The sequence below is a fragment of the Mirounga angustirostris genome, unplaced genomic scaffold, assembly GCF_029215605.1.
Source record: "Mirounga angustirostris isolate CCGP_5_RB_7025 unplaced genomic scaffold, mMirAng1.0.hap1 SCAF_6, whole genome shotgun sequence".
NCBI lineage: Eukaryota > Metazoa > Chordata > Mammalia > Carnivora > Phocidae > Mirounga > Mirounga angustirostris.
Genome location: NW_026991714.1, coordinates 35,933,855 through 35,953,165, shown reverse-complemented (window position 1 = coordinate 35,953,165; position 19,311 = coordinate 35,933,855). Strand labels below are relative to the sequence as shown.

At 42.5% G+C, this 19,311-nt stretch overlaps 1 protein-coding gene and 1 non-coding gene across 9 annotated transcripts in view; one reads left to right on the top strand and one right to left on the bottom strand.

Annotated features, from left to right (window-relative positions):
- HHAT (hedgehog acyltransferase) overlaps positions 1-19,311 on the bottom strand; it is a 348,803-nt gene that overhangs the window by 287,971 nt on the left and 41,521 nt on the right. The window lies entirely within an intron of this gene.
- LOC123847170 (U5 spliceosomal RNA) lies at positions 11,813-11,930 on the top strand. The gene has a single exon (XR_006791425.1). It is a non-coding gene; the product is annotated as a U5 spliceosomal RNA (small nuclear RNA).

Here is a 19,311-nt window from a genome sequence, read left to right as displayed (position 1 = left end):
CTAAAATGTAGATTCTGGCCCAGATTCTTATCTCTGGGATGGGGCCTGGGATTCCAGATTTCCAAAAAGCTCTCAGGTGATTACATCTGGCCTAGAGGCCACATGACGAGTAGCAAAGATCTAACACTGATTATGCCTCCTTACAGTTAAATGTTCCTCACCCCAGAGGATCCTTAGCAGCTCACCCCACTTCGTATGGTTCCCAGGCAGGGACACACTAAAGTGGACCACTTAATATATACAAACTGAACAACCAACATCCTGCACACTATAGAAAGCTCTGAGCACCTACCTAGATTCAAGAATTTTTTTAGATGAATAAGTTAACACACACAGTTATTCATTCTGATGCTTTCAATCTGCAACCAGGCAAAACCGAGAAGTCTAAAGCACAGGATAGTTCAAAAGAAAGGGCCGAGGCCTGGTATTCCTAACTACCTCTTTCCCATATAGACAGCAGAGTTCTATCCTAGGCACTGTGGGAAACCCTACAAGTATTCCTCACCTTGGAGAACTCACAGAACCAACACCAACCCCCCACCATTAAGAACTGAAAATCTACAAAGCAAGAGAGGTCACAGGGATGTAATTCAACCACATATATTTGTATAAATGAGACCTTTCCTGCTCATATAAATCACTAATATTCTGGGTAGGTGTTTTCCAATGATAACCTCCCAACAACCCTTCCAGTCATTTTTTTTTTTTTTAACTCTGTGTTACAGATGAGTTAATTGGAGGTCAGAATAGGCAAATTATTTGCTCAAAATTAGTAGCGGGGAGAGCAGGATTTCAAACACAGGCCTGTTACCAAAGAGGAAGTCCTTTTCCAAGATGTTCCTACTTGTGCTGACTCTACCTGGACTCTCCTGCCCCTCCCAGACAGATAGATGCACACACTTGCACATACATGCACCCCACTATCTGACCAAATGGTGTCCAACCAAGAGGGTGCTTCCTTAATGCCACCATAACCACAGAGATGTTGGCTCAAGTGTGATGCCTTTTACCTTCTTCCAGGTGGACGTCATTGCGCCCCCTTCTGTCATTCACATCTCAATTCCAGCCCCTTTATCACAGTGGATTTTATTCTAGTGCTTTTTATTATAGTTAATTCATGTATTTTCTCTCGAGGAAGAAAAAATGGCAAGTTCTTGAGAGTAAGAACCTTGACTTAACCAAATTTGTGTCAAAAATGCCCAACATTCAGTGAGCTTTAAAAATGGTGGGGGAGTGCAATCAGGCATCCTAAGTCCTCATCACACTTCTGCTCCTGCACAAACCTGGGTAAGTCCCTTGGCTATCTGGACCTGAGCCTTCTTACGGGTAAAATGAAGGGAAAAACTAGCATGATGTCTAAGATTCCTTTCTGAGAGTAAAAAAAAAAAAAAAAAAAAAGTTATATTCTAAAGGAAAGAAACCCTAGTAGAGTGCTAGTCACCTACCTACAGACTTTGAGTTCTGACCAAGTGCCCACCCTTTAGGAAAGCGGTTGATCCCCCATCACCCTCCCATGTAACCAATCCAGGCCTCCACCCTGTCTGCCTGCTCTGTTCCAGAAAGTCCACCACTCATCCAGCCTGCCCTCTTTCCCAGATTGGGAAGAAACTACTACAGTATATTTAGTATGTAGTAGGATACCGCCCATAGCAAGATAAGTCAACTATCTTCAGCGAGGCTAAATATCATGCCCTGGGTCCAACAGCCAATATATGACAAAGCCTGATTTTAAAGCCCTAAATCCTAAGCTGCTAAATCCATATTTCACATGGTAAATACATATAGCATAAAAATGGTTAAGATGGTAAATTTTAAGGCATTGCTCAGTGGCATTAAGTCCATTTACACTGTTATACAACCATAACCACCATCCAGCTCCAGAATTTTTAGCTAGAATGTTCAACTGCTTGACCCAATAGAGTTAAATCTGACATTGATTTCTACACTTCTCTGGAACCTTGAAGGGAGGATGGGTGGAGATTCCCATAGAGTGATTTGTATTATGTATGTATTTGATAATACATAAACAATAAATTATTTTACTCTGATAGCCCCAGAAACACAAATTCACATTTTTAAGTTCATATCCTGAAACAGATAGACACTCATAGATAAAATCTGAGAGAGGTGACCTGCTCAAGATCCCCCAAACCCAGTCGAAAAGAAAGAAGAAAGATTCTAGAAAGTAGACTGGAAAGGAGTGAACCCATGGCTAACAAAAGGGAAACATGAACATTCAGAAAAGCTGCAACATCTAAAACTCCATGGGAGGGGAGCCTGGGTAGCACGGTTAAGTGTCCAATTCCTGGTTTTGGCTCAGGTCATGATCTCAGGGTGGTGACCCTTCAGGGTCATGAGATGGAGCCCCGCATCGGGCTCCGCACTCAGTGTGGAGTCTGCTTAGATTCTCTCTCCCCTTCCCTCTGCCCCTCCCCACTGTGCTCACTCTTTTCTCTCTCTCTCTCTCTCACTAAGATAAAATATAAAATGCCATGGGAAAGCAACCATCCTAAACTTCTCCTCAAAATAAAATATTGGCTCTGGATGGCAGATTCTGCCCACTGGCCCAATCAACACTTTTCCAACCCCTTTCTACCATGACTTCCTAAACATTAGAGGTCAGAAGGCAAAACAACTACATTTCCCAGAATTCCCTGCAGCTAGCTAGCATATCTGCATGCGCCCCAGCTGCCGACGAACAAATACACAATGACTTGGAAGGTGTAAGAACATAAAGATGTATAGGCTGTGAGACTCTCCCGAAAGAACAGTGGTAGAGGCCCCTGTTTCCTGCAGCAGCATCAGTGGGGACTCCAGGGTCCAGGCAGCCCAGAGGCATGGCAGCACCCCAGCACTATCCACTCAAGTTGGGACCTGGGCAGATGCCACGGTTTTGCTCTGGGAATTGTTCCTGGAAGTTCACTTCATGCCCGTCCCTACAGTCCTTCTGACTACTCTAAAATCTCCTTACATCCCTGCAATAAATTCCTTTCTGCTTAAACTGCCTAGTGTGGGTTCTATTGTCTGCAATGGAATCGTGACCAACATACTTCAGAAGGAATTTTTCTGCTGATTGCAGCCCAGCTCCAGCTATATAACAGAACCCACTATGAAAATAATTCACTTTGAAGAACACTATTCTGAAATAAGTCTATTCAGTGGAGGAAAATAAAATGGAACAAAACACCAGCTAGGTCAGTCCAAGGAGGTTCTAGAACTGAATAATGAAGGCAGTGAGTGTGTCACATTCACAAGTACATCGATTTATATACTTCAAACCCAAACAGAAAATGATCTACCTTACCCACCAAGCTGTATTTTTCATTACCATAACTCTTTTTTCCCTCAGATAGAGGAAACAATAGAGAGCTGAATGTACTGTATATTACTGTTTTCCTTACCCTCAAACCCAGCATTTTTCAAAAAAAGAAATATAACAGAAATGCTAGACACTTTTGTGTATCTATCTCCTAAATAGCATTATGTTCATATTATTTACTTCGAGAACATACCTAAGATCTCATCACATTGAGCAAAATTTTCTCTGAACAGAGAAAACCTTTGTAAGATACTTGAATCCAGAAATGTTTCCCTGCATGTTCAAAGGCAGCAAGCTCACCTTAATGCCTATAAATCTCCAAAGGAGAAAGAAAAAAAGAGAGACAGAGAGAGAATTTGTAAGAATTCTGCCAAGAAGCACTGCTCTCTGGATGAACTCAGGTTAATGATTCATTTAGCAATTATTGGAATAGTTTTATCTTTCAACAGATGTTTTGCTATGTCTAAAATAATTTGAACTAAATTATTTTACTGCTCACAATTTCCAGAGACAATACTCGTCCCCCAACCAACATTTCCTTAAAGATAAAATGTTTTGGGGTGCCCGGCTGGCTTAGTAGGTAGAGCATCCGACTCTTTTTTTTTTTTTTTAAAGATTTTATTTATTTATTAGAGACAGAGAGCACATGAGAGGGGGGAGGGTCAGAGGGAGAAGCAGGCTCCCCGCCGAGCAGGGAGCCCGATGCGGGACTCGATCCTGGGACTCCAGGATCATGACCTGAGCCGAAGGCAGTCGCTCAACCAACTGAGCCACCCAGGCGCCCAGCCTCCGACTCTTGATCTCAGAGTTGTGAGTTTAAGCCCCATGCTGGGTGTGAAGCCTACAAAAAAATAAAATAAAATGATAAAATGTTTTCATTAACAAAACTTTTTTTTCTATAAATAATAAAGTCTCTGCTTAAATTTTTTTGCCAGCCTGCGCAAGTAAAGAAGATGCTCACAAGGGTGGGGATGCCATCAACAGGGCCAGCACAAACTACAATTATTCTACACTATATCATTCCTAGTCACTTAACTGGCCCTCATGATCTAAGCCTTATAAATCCATCGAGGGTATGATGGGAGCAAGGAGGTGTTCTACAGAAGAAGAGAGATTCTCTCAAGATGACTTAATTAAATCAAGAAGACCTAAATTCTTTGAATCTCCTCAACCCAACTAACAACCTAAATTCAGTAACATTCTCTGGCTAATCCTCTACCTACCTACTTCCTAGAAGTTGCTCCAGATTATTCAAGACTTAGGCATATACTTGATCAAACATGTATAGATTCTGTCTCCCTGCCTTGTCTACTCTATATTTCTCCTTTTCTTCCTGAAGCTAACAAAGAGAATCAAATTTTTAAAAAGAAATATTACATTCTAGTATAAAGTCAAATGCACAAAAACTATATTCTTTTCCCCACACCTCTCAAACTGGAAAAACACTATATTTTCTACAAGATATATGGAGAAATGAGTTGTAAACAAGTTATAAGGCTGATAAATAAGTTAGGGATCATGACCAAACAAAGTAATAGAACAGGATGGCTAGATAGCAAATTATTTACATAAGATTTCCCAGCTACAAACTCTGCTAATAAATTCTGCATCCCATTAGTGTCGCTTCTCTCGAATACCAAAAAGACAAAGTGAGTCACAGTAAACATGGAAAAAAAAAAATGGTCCTCCACACTTGGAAGCCTTGGCCCCTAACATGGCCCTCCCGCACAGAGGATTTGCTTTCTGCTTAGGAAGTCTGCACATATTCAAGAAAACTAGTTAATCCACAACATCTCTACAGTGGGCAAACATGAGCAAACTAGAACTCCAGGGAGAATCCCCAAATGTTAAAGGTCCCCAAGGCAGAAGGCCAATTAAGAAAGATTTGAGCGATAAAAGAGAGAAAAAAGAAAAACATTTTTGTCATCTATCCAGGGGGACAGGAGGGGAAGTCTTCATAACCCCAGATATCATTTTTATTCTTGAATTTTACACACTGAAAGACCAGGAAAGTGGGCAGAGTATGTGAAGGGTTCTCCCACACACCTTTTCCATCTGTCCCCTTTGCCCATCAGCTGCCCAAGCTCTCAAAGAGAGACCTCCCTGTGAAACAGAAAATACATATATTGGTCTCTGCCCCCAGTGCCTGCACAGAGCACCTAAAACCCTTATAATTTCTTGTGATAAGAGCATTGGGAGAATTTTTTGTTCTAATACTTGGTCTTTGACCCTGGATCCTGACACAGGGCTCCTAATTCCCTTGGAATTGTCTGGGTGAGAGGAGCATCTTTTGTTGTAATAAGGTGACTCTTGGTGGGCTCCTGGAGGAGGGCTGCTCACCAGAAAGACCAAGCCAGGATTAGAAGCTTGGAATTTTCCACCCCACCCCCCATTCTCCAGAGAGGGGAGACAGGCTGGAAATCAACTGAATGATCATGCCTATGTAAGGAAGCCTCTATAAAAATCCAAAAAGTGGAGGGTGGGGGGATGGGGTAGCCCGGTGATGGGTATTAAGGAGGGCATGTACTGCATGGACCACTGGGTGTTATATGCAAACAATGAATCATGGAACCCTACATCAAAAACTAATGATGTAATGTATGGTGATTAACATAATAAAATTTTTTTTTAAATTCCCAAAAGTACCAGTTTCACAGAACTTCTAGGTTGGTGAACTCATGGCGGTGCTGGGAGAGGGGTGCTCCTGGAAAAGCATAGAAGCCCCACACCTCTTCCCACAGGCCTTGCCTATGCACTTCTTCCATCTGGATGTTCACGTGTATCTTTTATCCTATCTTTCTATAATAAACTCATTTCCCCCCAACCCTCCCATGAAACATGGCTAAAAACCCTGGATGTAATTATAAAACAAATATAAGAAGACTCTGAAAGATGGAAAGAAGAAAGCAGCCTGGCTAGGAAACTCAGGATTTGAGGAATGACATGAACAAAATAAAATAACTCACAGATGGGCTTCACAGTGGAGGTAGAGGACACAGGAAAGAATCATCGAACATAAAGACAGGTCAATAGAAATTACACAGTCTGAATAACAGAGAAAAAGAGGCTGAGAAAATAACAGAGCCTCAGGGATCTGAGGTACAATTATAAAAAATATAACGTTCATGTCACTGGAATCCTAGAAGGAAAGGGGAAAAAATGTGGGGCTGAAAAAAAATTAAAAGAAATAATGGCTACAAATTTCACAAATTTGGCAAAAGGCATAAACCTACAGAGTTGAATGAACCCAATCAAATTAAATATACCAATTAAAAGAAAATGGCAGAATGAATTTTTAGGAACTGATCCAAATCTATGCTGCCTGCAAAAAATTCACTTCAAATATAACACAAATATAAGGATAGAAAAGGATACACCATACAAAAGAACTCAGCAGTCACTATATTAATATCAGATCAAGTGGACTTCAGTGAAAAAAAATCACAAAGATCATTAAATTATGATAAAAGGGTCAATCCAACAAGAAAATGTAGCAACCCTTGGTGTATGTACCAAAAAACAGAGCTGAAATATCCATGAAGAGGGGCGCAACATAATTCTAAATAACCCATGAGTCAGAGGGGAAGTCTTGAGGGAAAAAAAAAAATAGAACTGAATAAAAATGAAAGTACGATTTATCAAAATATGTAGGATGCAACTAATGCAGTGCTGGAAAAATATTTTTAACACTACATATGTATATTAGAAAGAGTCAAAGTCTCAAAACTCTAAGCTACCACCTCAAGAAACTAGAAAATGAGCAAAATAAACTCAGAACAAGTACAAAGAAGGAAATATAGATAAGAAATCAATGAAACAGAAAACAGAATAGAGAAAAATCAGTGGAACTAAAGCTGGTTCTTTGTAAAAATCACATTCACAAATCTCTAGCAAATGGACAAAGAATAAAAGAGAAGGGTGCCTGGGTGGCTCAGTCGGTTAAGCATCTGCCTTCGACTCAGGTCATGGTCCCAGGATCCTGGGATCGAGTCCCACATCAGGCTCCCTGCTCAGCGGGAAGCCTGCTTCTCCCTTTCCCTCTGCCTGCCACTTCCTCCTGCTTGTGCTCTGTCTCTGTCAAATAAATAAAATCTTAAAAAAAAAAAAAAAAAGAATAAAAGAGAAGACAACCCAAATTAAGGATAACAGGAATGAAACAGGATATCATCAAGCTCCACAGACATTGAGGCTAATAAGGGATACTATGAACAACTCTATATATATAAATTTGACAACTTAGATAAAATGGACTAATTCCTTGGAAAGCACAAACTACCAGAACTCACCCAATACAAAATACATCATTTTAACCACCAAAAAAATTAAATTCATAGCTTAAAACGCCCTTAAAGGAAATCTCCAGTCCCAAGTAGTTCACTGAAGAATTCTATTAGACACCTGAAGATGTTCTAAGAAGGAAACACTAACTCATTTTATAAGTCTAGCAATGAACACATGAAATCTGAAGTTAAAAGTACAAGACTACATATAACCATTCAAAATCGGACAGTACCAAAAAAAGAGAGGGGGGAGGGAGAGAGAAAGAGAGAACTAGAGTCCAATATCCCTCATGAACATAATCACCAAAATTCTCAACAGAATATTAACAAATGGACTCCAGCAATATGAAAACAACATTATACACCACAACCAAGTGGGTTTATCCCAGGGATATAAGGCTGGTTTAATACTGAAAAGTTAATCAAAGTAACCCACCCCATTAACATATTCTTTTTTTTTTTTTTTTAAGATTTTATTTATTTGTCAGAGAAGGAGCGTGAGAGCACAAGCAGAGGGAGCAGCCCGCAGAGGGGGAAGCAGGCTCCCCGCCAAGCAAGGAGCCTAATGAGACCTGAGCTAAAGGCAGACGCTTAACCAACTGAGCCACCCAGGCATCCCATATTAACATATTCTTTATTAAGAAAAATCCCATGATCATATCAATTGATGGGGAAAAATTATCTGACAAAACTCAATACTCATTCATAAAAACTCTCAAAAAACTACGAATAGAGAGGAACGTCCTCAACTTGATAAAGAACATCTACAAAAAATATACAGAAACATCAAACTTAATGGCGAAGTCTGAATGGTTAAGAATAAGAAAAAGACAAGGATGTATACTCTCATCACTCTTATTCAACATAATACTAGGAATCCTAGCCAGTACAATAAGAAAATGCAAGTTATACAGATTGAAAATGAAGAAATAAAACTGTCCTGATTTGCAGATGACATGGTTGTCTATGTAGAAAATCTCAACAAACCTATCAAAAAAGGGAGAAAAAATGGGCGCCTGGGTGGCTCAGTCGTTAAGCATCTGCCTTCGGCTCAGGTCGTGATCCCAGGGTCCTGGGATCGAGTCCCGCATCGGGCTCCCTGCTCAGCGGGAAGCCTGCTTCTCCCTCTCCCACTTCCCCTGCTTGTGTTCCTGCTCTCGCTCTCTCTCTCTCTGTCAAATAAATAAATAAATAATCTTAAAAAAAAAAGGGGGGGGAGAAAAAATACTTCCTGTAATAAATGAGTTTAGAAAAGTCATAGGATACAAGATCAAAATATAAAAGTCAATTATACTTCTATATACTAGCAGTTAACATGTGGAAATTGAAATTAAAACTGTAAGACCATTTATAATTGCTCAAAAAATAAAATACTTAGGAGTGCCTAGCTGGCTCAGTCAGTACAGCATGCAAGTCTTGATCTTGGAGTCGTGAGTTCAAGCCCCACACGTGGCATAGAGTTTGCTTAAAATAAATAAATAAATTTAAGTATTAAGAAAAATAAAATAGAATACATAGGTATAAATCTAACAAAACATGTATGAAATCTGTACACTAAAAACTACAAAACACTAATGAAAGAAATAAAGAGGTAAACAGAAAGATTTGCTGCCTTCATGGGCTGGAAGATTCAACATAGTAAAAACATCAATTTCCCCCAAATTGATCTAACATTTTAATAGAATGCTATCAAAATCCCAGCAAAATGTTTTGTAGATACAGAAAAGCTTGTTCTAAAATGTATATGGAAAAGCAAAGGAACTAAAGGAGCTAAAACAATTTTTTTTTAATATTTTATTTATTTATTTGACAGAGACACAGCGAGAGCGGGAACACAAGCAGGGGGAGTGGGAGAGGGAGAAGCAGGCTTCCCGCCAAGCAGGGAGCCCGATGTGAGGCTCGATCCCAGGACCCTGGGATCATGACCTGAGCCGAAGGCAGACGCTAAACGACTGAGCCACCCAGGCGCCCCGAGCTAAAACAATTTTGAAAAAGAATAAAACTAGAGGGATACCTGGGTGGCTCAGTCGTTTAGCAGGGAGCCTGCTTCTCCCTCTGCCTCTGCCCCTCTCTCTCTATCTCTCATGAATAAATAAATAAAATCTTAAAAAAAATTTTTAAAAATTAAAAAAAAAAAGAATAAAACTAGAAAGATTATATAAGCTGATGTTAAGACTTACCAGTAATCAAGAGAATGTGGCATTCGTGGAGAGAGAGCTACACAGATCAATGGAACAGAAATGAGAACCCAGAAATAGAGCCATACTAGTCTGGCCAATTGATTTTTGACAAAGGTACAAAAACAATTCAATGGAAGAATAATAGTCTTTTCAATAATGGTGCTGTAGCAACTGGACATCCATAGCAAAAAAATAATAAATAAACCTCTACCTAAGTAATACAAAAATTAACTCGGGGTGCCTGGCTAGCTCAGTTGGTAGAGTGTGTGACTCTTGATCTTGGGGTTGTAAGTTCGAGCCCCAAATTAGGTATAGAGATTACTTAAAAATAAAATCTTTAAAAAATTTAACTCAAAATGGATCATGGATTTAGATGTAAAATGCAAAACTATGAAACTTTTGGGGAAAAAATGGAATATCTTTGGGCCATACAACCAGGCCAAGAGTTCTTAGAAATGATACCAAAAGCATAATCCATAAGAGGGAAAAAAACAATCAATAAACTGAATTTCTGTGAAAGACGCTAAGAGGATGAAAAGCAAGCTACTGACAGAAAAAAAATATTTGCAAATCACCTATCTGACAACAGACTAGTATCTAGACTATATAAAGAACTCTCTAAATTCAACACTAAAAACAAAACAATCCAGGGAGAAAACTGGCAAAAGACATGAACAGTACTTCAGCAAAGAGAATATATGGATGACAAAGAAGTGCATGAAAAGATATTCAACATCACTGTCTGGGAAATGCAAATTAAACCAGGAGATATCACTGCACATCTATCAGAAAAGCTAAAATTTGAGTGTTGATAATACCAGATGCTGGCAAGTATGCAGACAAACTAAGCATCTCATGCATTGCTAATAGGAATGTAAAATGGTAGAGCCATTCTGAAAAAAACAGCTTGGACAGCTCATTGTAAAATTAAACATACATTTGTACCATCCAATAATCAAGCTCCTGGGTATTTATCCCTGAGAAATGAAAACTTGTGTCCAAACAAAACCTGTAATCAAATATTCGTATCAGATGTATTTATAATAGCCAAAAACTAGAAACAACCAAAATGCCCTTCAACAATGGAATGGTTCAACAAGCTGCTGTCCATCTGTGTCGCGGACCCTGCAGTGAAAAGGAATGAACGACTGATACACACAACTCGATGGATCTCAAGGGCATTATGCTGGGTGGGGGAAGAAAAACAAAACAAAAAAAAGCCAGTCTCAAAAGATTACATACTATATGATTCCATTTGTACAACATTCTTCAAATGACAAAATTATGAGATGGGGGCGCCTGGGTGGCTCAGTTGGTTGAGCGACTGCCTTCAGCTCAGGTCATGATCCTGGAGTCCCTGGATCGAGTCCCGCATCGGGCTCCCTGCTCAGCGAGGGCCTGCTTCTCCCTCTAACCCTCTCCCCTCTCATGTACTCTCTCTCTCATTCTAGCTCTCTCAGATAAATAAATTAAAAAAAAAATCTTTAAAAAAAAAAATTATGAGATGGAACACAACAGTGGCTTCCATGGGTTAGGGATGGGGAGAGCAGGATAGGTGTGTCTAGAAAGAAGCAGCAAGAGGGAGTTCTTTGTGGTTCTGTATCTTGCTTGTGTTGGTGGTTAGGGGACAGCAAAGGCAAGGAATGGGACTGTACTCCAAGTCCCAATATACAAAAGGGATAAAACTGGAATTTCTGTGGTTGAACCAGCACGGGGTATAGAGACAGACAGCCTTCTGCTTCGCCCCCTAATGGTGGCTCCAGAAGCAGCTGTGAATACAAAGGTCTTTGAAGACTCTCAGAGTGGATGACTCAGACTTCTCATTTGCATACCCATAGTACCCTGCATAGAGTACAATCTTTTCAAATTTTAAAAGAATATTTCTTCCAACTGGACATTTCTAACTATGAGAAGTTTACTTACAGAATTTCTTGTGCAAACTAAGTAGGGAGTAGCACTCATGGATAAAGAGCCACCTTCACTGAACTAGGAGTTGCAGTTACTGGAGTAGTGAGATTGAAGATGCTATATGCATACTCCGGTTTCTCTTCAAAACGCATAAATCTTTCGCCTTTTACTAAAGATTTCCGTGGAGAGAAACAATTCTGAGTCTTTGAACAATTTTTTGAGGCCTTACTTTTGGGTAAGGCTATATTATTTGTTATAAAAAAAGATTTAACTTTGAAAATAGGAACACATTTTTTATTATGTTTTTTTGTAAGGTTTTATTTATTTATTTGGGAAAGAGAAAATGAGATAGATAGCATGAGAGGGGAGAGGCTCAGAAAGAGAAGCAGACGCTATGGTTTCTATTCTCTTATTACTGTAAGCTTTTCTTGAGTTTGTGTGATTCCTATTAGAAACTATATCTTTGGTGATGTCTGGAACTAGATCTGAAGGGCCTGCATGTTGCCTGAATCCCTGTCTACGTAAGGTCCTACCTCTGGAAGGAAACTTCTATGCAAGGCAGTGGCACAAGTTTCTAAAGAATTTTGTTGGGCTCACAGGTCTGGTTTCTACCGCCTGCCTAATAAGTGACTGTATGCATGACAGATTTGGTCTGAGATTTGCTTTCATGAAACCTGGGAGCAAAATTATGATGAACTAGCCCTCACCCACCTGGAACAGCATCTTCACATCTCCCACAGGCCCCATGATCTGACTCCTACCCTGCAGCTGCTTCTAACTTCTTTTTAACAGAGACTTATCACCTGTCATGTTATGATTAACCTTTTAAGGAATGCTGACAGACACTACTTTTAGGGGATGTACTGAGAGAAAGAAGGGTTTCCCCTCCTCCCCACATCTTTCCCCAAATTTCAGCTCCAAGACTCAGTTCAAACTGCCTGGGCTGATCTCTGCTGCTTCTTTCCGAATCCTGTTAGAATAGTTATATAAGGTATGTCGCTCAGTATGTAATTTGATTTTTGTTGAACCACCAAACAGGCGTGGGTCAGTTCAAAACATGACCCTTCTGTTCAAAGCTCAGCTCAAATCCACCTCGTCCAGGGAGCCTTCCCTGGTCATTCCAAGGCTAGAAAGTCTCCCAGCAATTTTTGGCTATGCTAACAGGAGACATTCATGCACATGGAAACTCTTGAACAAGAGACAGTCACACACATGGAAACACTTTGTTAAATGTAAGGCCAGGACCGATTTTCAGGCAGGACACACAAATAGGGCCAACTGTCCTGGTTGTATATAACTGGTATTCTCTTTGGCTTGACTGATGCCTCTCCCCTTTGTTAAATACATGTTGCATCATCTCTGTTGAAGCTGTAGGTCAGCCTGGCATTCTCAGGGGAAAGAAACCACACCTGTTACTTCCCTGAACCCCTGCAGCCTGGGCCACAAAGCAGTGGGTAAGCAAACAGTCACGTGTAAACTCCCTGGTTTGTGGCTGAGAAACGTCTCACTCAAAACCTCTATCCCCACCACGAGACCTGACTCAGCTTTCATGGGGAACACCCACCCTTCTCTCTCCTCATTTCTCTCCCACACATCAAGAAGAAAACCCAGCAGGGATGAGACTAGGTAAGAGTGTACTGACAGGTAAAGAGCAGGAGTTCTTTATGTTAACCAGAGGGAATCAGGCCCAACGTGTGCCCAGGAACCTTCCTCCCATCACCAGTCTGCGGGTTTCTTGGCCCTACCACGTGGAGATTCTTCAGCCCACATCCTCTTCGCCTGAGGGGCTGGCAGAGGGCACAGGAATCTGCCTCTGCTGGGCAGCCCCTCTGTGAAGGGGCAAAGCTGCATAAAATCCAATTTTCTGTTAATAAGGACAGGCTGAAAGTTCTCATGCACAGCCAAACTGCTTATTAATCTGCTCTCATCAGATGGAGGGAGGCAGAGATATAATAAGAACACTGGAATCATCTCTGAGGAGCTACAGCTTAATGAAAAGGAGGTAAAACCTAAACTCTATACACCTGCCAGAATTTAGACACATGCAACAAAGCCAGTGTTGCTGAGGGACCAATGTTCCTTTACAATAAGCCCCCAATGAGATAGGCCTGTTCACCTTAACCCAACAAACACTACCGGACGCCTACTAAATGTCAGGCAGGGGGAGGAAGAGATGAAAGATCCTCTGACATCTTAAACAGATAACTGTTAGATAACAGAGATTCAGGAAAGAGTCCTGGGAATGGAACTCATAGAAGAGAGATGCCAACTGGAGGTTAGAGATTCAGGAAAGAGTCCTGGGAATGGAATTCATAGAAGAGAGATGCCAACTGGAGGTTAGAGCAAGGAGAGAGGAGTCAGGGAAGGTTCCCTGGGGGCTGTTCCCCGAGTACAGGGGCATGCACACCAGTCTGCAGGAACTGTCATGGGTAGGAAACATCAAGGCATCTTCAGGGGATGACAGACAATCCTGTTACTTTGCAGCAAAGGGTGACCACAAGGATCTGCGGGGCCGACAAAAGGGAGGGTCAGCGGACAAATGGGGCTGAATGTCAGCTATACCACTTTATACTATAAGAAATGGGGAGCATGAATGGCTTCTGAGTAACATTATGAGACATTAACCCCAGGGATGCACAAACCTTGTGGGGGGGGGGGCGGGGGGAAGGAGGTAGGTAAGGGGAGGTGCAGGGTGGGCCAGGCAGGAACATCACAACGGTCCTGAGAGAGGCCCCCAGAAGAAAGGACAATGGCCTGAACCCGTTCACAGTAACTGTCCGCTGCCTTCTGAATAAAGTCCAGACTCCACATATGGTGCCCAAAGCCTTGGTGGTCGGCTTCTATCTATCTTGTACCATCGTCCCCCCAACACCCAGCCTCCCAGCCAAGCTATTCTTGCTCTCTCTCATCCAGGTCCGAATACATGCTCTGCCCTTCACCCACCTTCCCCCCAGACCGCAGCTGGAATTACCGTGGATCCAAATCATATGCACCCCCAGCTTCTGCACGGCCCTCAGAGGGTTGCATCACCCACCTCACGGCCCAATCATCATCTTCCCCCAAATCCAGAACCCAGTGAGGAGAGAGACAGCCCAGAATGTCTTGGCCTCCCAGCACCCAGTCCACCCCCTGGAAGCCTCTCACACAGTGGGTGCTCAAGGAGTATTTGTTCAGGGAATCAAACAGAGCTTGTTGTTTTTTTTAAGTATTGAAATACAGGGGCGCCTGAGTGGCTCAGTCGTTAAGCGTCTGCCTTCGGCTCAGGTCATGATCCCAGGGTCCTGGGATGGAGCCCTGCACTGGGCTCCCTGCTCAGTGGGAAGCCTGCTTCTCCCTCTCCCACTCCCACTCCCCCTGCTTCTGTTCCCTCTCTCGCTGGGTCTCCATCAAATAAATAAAATCTTTAAAAAATATAAAATAAAATAAAGTATTGAAATACAGAGGAATTTAAAAAAATGAGCTGAATCTTAAAATCTGTAGAGGCGAAACTTGAGTGCTAAATACTGGGTCTCAGGGCGCCTGGGTGGCTCAGTCGTTGGGTGTCTGCCTTCAGCTCAGGTGTTGATCCCAGGGTCCTAGGATCGAGCCCCACATCGGGCTCCCTGCTCCGCGGGAAGCCTGCTTCTCCCTCGCCCACTCCCCCTGCTTGTGTTCCCTCTCTCACTATGTCTCTCTCTGTCAAGTAAATAAAATCTTTAAATAAATAAATAAATACTAGGTCTGTACTTTTGAAAAGTACCTCTTTTCTCTTCACATTCAAAGACTTAAGTGATCAAGCTTCCCTCCTCTGATCTTGTCTTTTCTTCCTCACCCTTGTGACAGGCACTGAAAATTCCCCTCTGATTCTACTTCTGGAAGAACGTATTATCTGCGAGGATACCCCCATTTCAGAATCTGCCGCAGGAAGGAGCGTCCTCAGAAAAGGAGGAGGAATGGATTACATGCAAAATTTTTTGTAAGACATTAAGCTTTTGAGAGCTCCCTTCAGTAGCAATCCCCGTCTAGATTTAAATGTTTCTCTGTAGAACATTACCTGCTTGCCAGAGAAGGGGAGTCAACAAATCTTAACTCTGAAACAAGGACGTTTTCCGTGCAAGGAAAAACATAACCACCACCACAAAAACACATTCTGGGCATCCATTCTGCACCAGGCACACACAGGCTGGGTGCTCTCCATCCAGCATCTCTTTCCCCACAACCTCCCCTTTCCATGCTCCAGATAACAAAACTGAGGCTCGGCGGAGCTAAAGCATTTTCCAAAATGTAGTAAACTGCATTGTGAACTCAAGTCCATCCAACTCCAAACCTGTGCTCCTTCCATTATGCCAACTACCTTGAATCAGAAATCATAAAAGGGGAAAAAATTCATGACAGTACAACCCAACATAGAGCTTCATTTGTTATCAGTTTGATTCAGACCCTGTCCCGATTTACTACAGTCAAGCAAGGCACATGGCACTAAAAAGTTTCCTTTATCGACTGGGACCACTGGCCAGAAAACTAGCACGAAAAAAAGAGACAAGGGGACCACCAAACACCAAGACAGAGAATGGCCCAAAATGGAAAGGGACCAGGCAGGACCCATCCCTGGCCACCCACAGGCTCCCAGCACACACCTGCTCCAGGAAGCCACTGGTTCCTGCAGGAAGGGGCACTTCCAAGCCAGGAAGCGCAGACATTGCAAAGGAGGATGCAAATGCCCCCGCATATGGGATGTGAGCAGTCAGTGACAACTGCACCTACAGGAGCTCCCCACCCCCCACATCGGGCAACTCAGCAAGTGCCATCGGCTTCACGCCAAAGACATTACCAGGCCCAAAGGCATTCCTGATTTGGGCCATAATCCTCCAAACTCCAACATCATCAAAAGTTGGAGGACTGGTCAGCCCCAGATCCCCTTTGCTATCCTCAGTGTGGCTTCACCACGATCAGCATCTCCCTAACACCTCCTTCCCTTTTCCAATCACAGCGAGCCCATCTTGAACATCTCCTCTACTGATGACCTTGCCCAATCCTACCACTCTGTGTAGCTCAGCTGTACAGAAGCAGTTTGTGATGGGCTGTGCCACGGTGGTCTCTCCCTGCTCTGACTATAAACACCGTCCCACTCCGCATTTACCTACACATCTCTCTACAGGCAGTTAGTACTGATGCATTTTACTCCAATGTTACAACTCGGCACAGTGGTATTCACTCTTTCCTGCAGTTACATTCAATAAAATACTCACCTCTTCTATTCTAGGCACTAAAGATACCAGATTGATTAAATCCCAGCCCTGTCCCTGTGGGACTCACAGTCTAGTGGAGGATGGATAATATAAAATACAACTGTACAAATATATTCATCATTACAGGGCACAAGACACAATCCAAAGCATTATATCACATCACCCTATATATTTTCATCATCATCATTTAGCTCCATCTGTGGCTGTTAGGTTTGTTCATTTACTTACCTTCAGTCTGTCCCCATTAAGAGACAATGGGACAGGAACCTTATCTGTCTAGTAACTATTTTGTCCCCAACACTCAGTACAGACTTGGGCCCAGAAACAGACTCATTAAAAGTATTATGTGTGGAAGGGGATAAAGAGAGAGGCAGGGAAGTGTCAGGAACAATGGGCACTAAACCCAGCTCAGAGGTCCAGGCAATGCTTCTATGACAGAGAGCTAACTGGGCTCAGATATGAAGAGGGAATACGGACCAGACAGGGAAGGGGAGAGAAACAATCCAGAAAAGGAAACAGGCTGAGCAAAAGAAACGGCAAATCAGAAATGGCAGAGGCTGTTTGGGGAGAGCCCCTAAATACTGCAACAGACCAGCTGTTCTCAAAGACACCTGTCAGTGCCGGGAGACATTTCTGATGGTCATGACCTGGGTCAGTAGTTGCTGCTGGCATACAAGAGGCAGAGCCCAGGGAGACTGCTAAACGTCCTACAATGGACAGAACAGCTCCCCCACAACAAAGAATTATCTGGTATAAAATGTCAGCAGTGCTGAGTTCAGCAACTGTAACATTTAAGGCATGGACTGGTCAGAGAACATTAAAGCTCTTCTCTAAAGTTCACAATTCCTACTCTCACCAAATATCTTCTTTGGATTAGAATTTAGAGCAGGGTAGCATTTGTTTACCACCTCCCATAACCTCAAAGAAAGGAAATAGACATCAAGGAGTGTCCAGAACGTATCAGGCCTCTATATTAGCTGGAATGAGACTTTCGGCAGGTATCTGTGAGCTCCCTAACACTACATTTGGCCCTGGGTCTTATGATCTTCACCAAGGACACAGTATCAATTGCCCTCATCTACTGACTACGTACCAGGACTCCTCACTTTCCCTCTAAATTCTAAGACTCTGAACTACCCACCCCAGTTGCAAGGGATGAGATATAGAAAGATGAGGACAAGAGGTACTCAATAGCACCAGATCAATGGATGGATGGTCAGACAAACAGAGGCATGGACAGAGATTTTTCAGAATGGAAAAGGACTGAGTCCTTGGAGCTCCAAGGGCATGTATCTGTGCTTTATGCAGTTTTTCATGAAGGCAGGGTTGTCCTGAATGTTGACACCCCCTGACCCATGCCCTGTTATGGGGGTGGGGGGAGGGTCTATCATGGAGAATGCTTAGCAAAGGTCATCTCCCCAGGACTCTACAGCCTTGGCAGGGAGTCAAGCAGCTAGACTTGAAGGAGTGGTGACAGGAGCTGGGAAGTGAGAAAAGACAAAGCCCCTTTGTCTGGAAGTGGCACACACAGCAGGACGGAGCCTGCCCCTTGACAATGAAATCTGCCGCAGCTCCAGAACTTGCTGGGGCCTGACCCTCTGTTCAGCTGCTCATCCTGCCTTGCAATGGCCTCTCTTCTCAAGAGCTAGAAGTCTCTTAGTCCAAAATGGGTTTGTTTATTTTTGTCCCTAGCAAACAATTCAGTATTGTCTGAAATGCCTGAATTGTAACTATAAGAGGGGGAAAGAGAGAGAGAGATGTCACCATTTTTTTCTGTTGTAAGAGATCCAACAGTGAAATATTTCTAAAGAGTAGATCTTAGACACTCACTAGGGCTATCTCCTGCTACATCTCAAATTCCACCATGACAGAAGTTTCCCAGATTTCCTCATCTCTGAAGTGGGCACAATACCATCCACCTTACAGTCTTACTAATATCCTAAAAGGGCTTGTTTAAGTCAGAAACAGTTACAAATGAATGCAATGAACAAAAACTCGATTTGCGTCCAACTTTTCAGGGAAACTTCTGGTGGGTAGAACAACAAAAGCCGGGAATGGCACCCCATGCACGGCAGGACACTCTTCCCAGTCCCACAAGAACATGGGCCTTCCATCTAATACAGTGGCTCCATACAGAGCCAAAGCTGGAAAGAAGGGACAGATTACCCTAGAAAATCAAAATGAAAATCGAAGTAAACTTGCTGCAATTCTAAGCAAAACCTGCAACTCTCACAGTAGAAAAATATCAGCAATAGGCAGTGCCCAGCTTGGAAATGAATGGTCTTCCAAAAGCTCATTTGTAAGTTGGGTGTTTGGAACTTGAAATGCAAGCATTATTTTATGTCCCAAGCCAGCCCACAAACACTGATTGAACTTAAAATATACCTGGCACACTA